Source organism: Silene latifolia, chromosome X, assembly GCF_048544455.1.
Source record: "Silene latifolia isolate original U9 population chromosome X, ASM4854445v1, whole genome shotgun sequence".
NCBI lineage: Eukaryota > Viridiplantae > Streptophyta > Magnoliopsida > Caryophyllales > Caryophyllaceae > Silene > Silene latifolia.
In genome coordinates this window covers 145,866,188-145,872,155 of record NC_133537.1, presented here as the reverse complement: position 1 = coordinate 145,872,155, position 5,968 = coordinate 145,866,188, and positions in this window count along the sequence as shown.

Below are 5,968 nucleotides of genomic sequence, written 5' to 3'. Positions count from 1 at the left end.
AACCGAAGGGTTTCTTCATCAGAACTACTAGATCGAACACTACTAACCATTCGATCGAGGTCTTCTTCCTCAGCAGTGCTCGATCGAACAGTGTAGGGTGTTCGATCGAGGTCTTCCTCGTACAAATTATTCGATCGAGTGGTGTAATCTGTTCGATCGAACACTTCCTCCTCATATAAGTCATTCGATCGAACGTTGTAGGCTTTTCGATCGAATCTTTTTTGCTGTACAGTGCAGAAGTCTTCGTCTGATACGTCATTTTCAGCTAAATCTTCGAATTCCGAGTCATACATATCATCATCATCAATAGGCAACTCAGGTCCTTCATAAGAAAGACCGCTTACGGTACAAATAGCATATACCATCTCTGAGTGCCTAAAATCCAACTCGGCAGCTAATTGAGCTATTTGAGATTCAAATAGCTTGAAATGAGCCTTTCTAGCTTTATTATATTCTTGCACTTGAAGTGCAAGTGCCTTCACCAAATACTTCAATTCAGCAATTTCTTCACTCTTTTTAGCGGGAGGAGGGGTTTGTTGTTGCGGCGGCCAGATAAATGAAAGCTTTTGATAGCCTCGTTACTGAAACGGATGTGGCAGCACATATGCAAAGGAATGACTAGCTTATCTATGCTGCTTAAACGCATAGACTTCATCGATCTCTGCCAAACAAATAACAGCATCGTGCCCTACAGCACCACATCTCTCACAGTAGACCACTTGTTGCGTCGTATTATGGACCTGAGGTGGACTACCCAAAGATTGTCTACTCTCCAGCTTGTCAGATCTTGCATTCTGAGCTTCAAATTGTGCTATAATTCTGGAGACGTTAGACATCCTAGTAGAAGAGTGAAAGGTACTCAAGCCTTCCATTTGACGATTTTCTCCTAGAAACCTGTCTAGGTAGGACCTGTAGGACCTATCAAAACAATACTAGAAGAAAAGATAAGAACTGCCTCAAGGAATAAATTCCTTGAAGCTAAAGACAGACAAAAATAAATCAAGTAAATAAAATAGTTGCCTCCCCGGCAACGGCGCCAAAATTTGACACGGCTGTCGCAACCCTATCAAAAATAAAACCAACTAGCTCTAACTTATGCTGAAGAGATAAGTCGGGTATTGTATCCACAGGGAGGCGGTCGTTATCTACTTTTTATTCAATCTGTCTATGGTCACAAAACAGGGAGTTTGGGTTGATATGCTAAACTAAAGGGCGGTAAAAGAAAGATGTGATCAAATAAGAGAGGGAAATGATAAAAGATTTAACAATTAATAATTTCTCTAATACTCCCTTGAGAAGGCGATTTTTGAAGCGATTTTGCAGGTGAATTTCTTGCATTAATGGCGAGAAATTCAGCCTCTAAATCAGCAAAATTGCGCAATATCATGAGGAGGAAAGGGTTGTCTTCAAAGGGAATCCTAAAGTTGCAAAACTGAGAAAGAGAACGAACCCCACACCAAATGAAGAAGAAGCAGTGAAACATGATAGCATGCAAAATATCATAGGAATTCCTGCCTTTAATATTAAAGATGTTGAACCTATGGTTGAACCCATTGCCCCCGCAAAGGATGATGATATGCCAGTTTCTGAAGAACAGGGAGAATGGTTTCAAGTCCACGGCAACAAGATTGAACAAGTGACAGAGGATGAACCAGAACCATTATTACAACTCTCGGATGAGGACGTGCATGAGAAACTGGAATACTGGAAGCAAGCTATTTATGGCTTTGTTTTGGGAGCAAACACTCCCATGGCTGTATTGAAAGGTTATTTAAGGAGAATATGCTATAAACATACAATAGACAAAATCACATTTATGCCTAATGGAGTATTTTTAGTCAGGTTTCATACAAAGGAAATGCAGGAGCAAGTGCTTAATGCAGGACATTATTTGTTTGACAGTAAACTTATAATCATCAAGCCATGGAAGGAGAATGTTGCGTTGGAGAAAGAGGAAGTTAAGATCGTGCCAGCATGGATTAGAATGCATCAACGGCCACTGAAATTCTGGAGATAAAGTTTACCAAAGCTAGCAGGACTAGTAGGTAGATATATTCAGAATGATAATGCCACTGATCTTAAGACCAGACTGGCATATGCCAGAGTCATGGTGGAACTGCAAGTTGACCAAACATTTCCTGACACTCTTAAGTTTCTTGATGAGAGAAAGCAGCTGGTGGAGATTAACATTGAATACTAATGGAAACCGGTACTATGCAAAAAATGTAAGATACTGGGACATGAACAAAATAATTGCAGGACAGGCAAACTACCAACTGTGCAGAAAGAACAAGCAGTTAAGCCAGTTAAGGAGGAAAGTGGAGAAACCTAAGATTCTAAACCAGGCAGGTAAACCAGATAATTTATTGATCACTCCTAGGGGTCCTACACCTAGGGAGGAGGAGGAGCCTGTGCTGGTTCAAATTAAGGAGTATCCTCATGCTACCTTGTATACCCCAGTTAAAGATGGAGGGACAAGTGTTATAGTGCTTACTAATTCATCAGGAAAGAGCACTGGTTCAGAGGACCACAACAATTCCAAATCTGATCAATGATTAAATTAGGATTTTGGAATGTACGTGGTATGAATAGGAGGAATAAGCAACAGGTGATAAATAGATTTTTAATAAATAATAATGTGAGTCTCTTTGCTTTACTTGAGACCAAAATCAAACCTAGTAAATTGAATAAAACCATGAATTTCTTTAAAAATTGGAGTATATCTACTAACTCTGCCTATCACCAAGGGGGGGGGGGGGGATATGGATCCTCTAGCAGGCTAGTGAGTGTGATATACAGTTCCTAGAATATGATGCCCAGTATGTTCATATGCATGTTCTTAACAAGTTAAACAATAAGAGCTTTTTTGCCACGATGGTCTATGCTTTTAATGGTAGTGTTGACAGGGAACTCCTCTGGAATAATTTGAGTATATTGGCAACTAGTATACAAAGGCCTTGGGCTATTGGAGGGGATTTCAGTTGTGTATTGACTGAATCTGAGAGAGTGGGGGGATCTTTTTCTAGACAAGATGCTGAGCCTTTCAGGCAGTGCCTACATCAGTGTGAAGTGATTGATAGTCCAGCCATGGGAGCTACCTATACATGGAATAACAAGCAATGCCCTGCTGACAGAGTGTATAGCAGACTGGATCGTTTCTTGGTAAATCAAGAATGGCTCAATGCTTTTCCACTTCTGTATGCCCATTTTTTGCCTGAAGGAACATTTGATCATACACCATGTCTGGTGCATCCAGTTATACAGAATGATAAGAGAACCAGGCCATTTAAATATTTTAATATGTGGAGCCTTGCCCCTAATTTTAAAAATATAGTGCAGAATGGATGGCACTGTGATCAGAAGGGAACTAAGATGTTTGAGTTGGTTAACAAATTGAAGGCTATGAAATCATGCCTCAAAAATCTGAATAAAGAGCAATTTTCAGATATTGAGACAAATGCAAAGATCACTCTTACCAAACTCACCAGGATTCAACAAGCTTTGGGAGTGAATCCTCTTGATGCAGACCTAGTTCAGCAAGAATGTGAGACTAGAGTGGCTTACCAACATCTTGCTGGTGCTCAGTTTCAATTCCTACAACAAAAAACAAAAATGAGGTGGATTGCAGATGGAGATGCAAATACCTCCTTCTTTCATGGTATTCTGAAAATAGGAAGGAGACAAAATCAGATTGTTCAGATTGATGATCATCAGGGAAAGCATCATGAGGATAAGCAGGGTGTTCAGGAAAGTTTTATCCAATTCTATACTCAACTTTTTTGCCATTCTAATGACACCACTGTAGTAAGTCCTAGGGTAATGCAGCAAGGAAACAAGTGTGAGGAGAGGCATAAGCAAATGCTGTTGGCACCTGTTACTGATGATGAGATAAAAAAAGACCATATTCAGCATCCAAAATGAGAAGGCCCCTAGACCAGATGGTTATTCAAGCCAATTTTTTAAAACTAGCTGGGACATTGTGGGTAAGGATGTCTATGATGTAGTACAAGAATTCTTTAGGAATGGTAAGCTCCTGAAGCAATTGAATGCTACAAATATTACCCTAATTCCTAAAGTCCCTCATCCTACAACTATCATGCAATTTAGGCCAATTGCCTGTTGTAATGTAGTTTATAAGTGCATATCAAAACTTCTGTGTGCAAGATTGACCTTGGTTCTCCCTCATCTGATATCTGTAACACATGGTGGCTTCATTCAAGGCAGGAGTATCATGGAGAATATTCTCATATATCAAGACCTGGTAAAGCTATATGGTAGGAAGAGTGCATCCCCAAGGTGTCTATTTAAGATAGACCTTCAGAAGGCCTATGACTTAGTGGAATGGAGCTTCTTATTTCAGATGCTACAAGAATTGAATTTCCCAAGCTCCTTTATCAATCTCATCAAGGAATGTGTTACTACAACATCATATACTCTTAACCTTAATGGAGATAGCTTTGGCTGGTTCAAAGGACAAAGGGGATTGAGACAAGGAGATCCTTTGTCCCCTCTATTATTCACCATTTACATGGAATACCTTACAAGACTGCTGGCCTACACTACTACCACTATGAACATTAAGTTCCATCCTTTATGTAAACCTATGAAATTGAGCAGCTTGATGTTTGCTGATGATTTGTTGCTGTTTTCGAAAGGAGATGTTGAGTCCATCATGATCTTTCTCCTTATTTTCTACACCTTCTCTCAAGCCTCGGGTCTGAAGATGAGAAAGGGCAAATCAAATGTTTATTTCAATAGAGTGAGCAGTGAACTCAGAAAGGAGATTGTTCAGGTCTCAAGATGTATTGAGGGGCAACTACCTTTTAAGTATCTTGGGGTGCCCATCAAGCCATCTAAACTCTCAATCAAAGATTGCCAACCTCTGATTGATAAGGTTTTGGAAAGAATCAGGATGTTAGGGACCAAGAAGCTTTCATATGCAGGGAGACTGGTGTTGATAAAGGCTGTGAATAGAACATTATACTCATACGGGGCTTCTATCTTCGTTATACCTAAGGCTGTCTTAGCTAAGATTGAAGCAATATGTAGGAACTTCCTTTGGCATGGAGGGACCGAATATACAAGAACCCCAACTGTACCCTGGACTAAAATCTGCACTGATCAGAAGGAGGGGGGACTTGGTCTAAGAGAGGAAAGTATCTGGAATAAGGCAGCTATAAAGAAGCTGGTGTGGTGGGTGCATTATCATCCATCCAAATTATGGGTACAATGGGTGCATAATGTTTATTTGAAAGGAATGACATGGGAGGACTACCCCCCCCCCCCCCCCCCCCAAATGAGGCCAGCTGGACTTGGAAGAAAGTACGTAAAATGAGGAGGGAATTTCAGGAAGCTTACAACTAGAATGAATGGAGCAGTGTGTCAGGCAAGGAGTACACAATTAAAAAAAGGATATGTCTGGTTGAGGCCTGGCAGACAAGAAGTGCACTGGCATCATATTGTATGGACCAAATGGTCTATTCCTAAACATAGTTTCATTGCTTGGTTGTATTATCAACAGGGATTTAACACTAAGGAGAAGCTCCACAGACTTGGTATTAGCCCAGATAGTAGCTATTGCATCTATGCTCAAGAGGAAGAATCTCCTCAACATCTGTTCTTTAGATGCCAATACAGTAGGAGAGTGATTCAGAGAAGCCGGGAATGGACTGGTGTGCAACTGTCTGTTGATAATGCTCAGAACTGGTGGCAACACAAGAGATTTACCAGACTGAAAACTGGGATTCTGAATAGCATCATCAACTCTACCATGTACTATATCTAGAGGCAGCGAAATGAGAGCATGCATGAGTATAAGGTCATCAGTCCTAGAAGATGTGCTGCCATGATCCAGGGAGACATTAAAGTTCGAATTCAGCAACAAGCAAAGGGGATTATGTCTAGGAAAGATAGACAGTGGATTGAGAAGCTTATGTAATTGCATATAATAGTGTGTGTGCAGTCATTT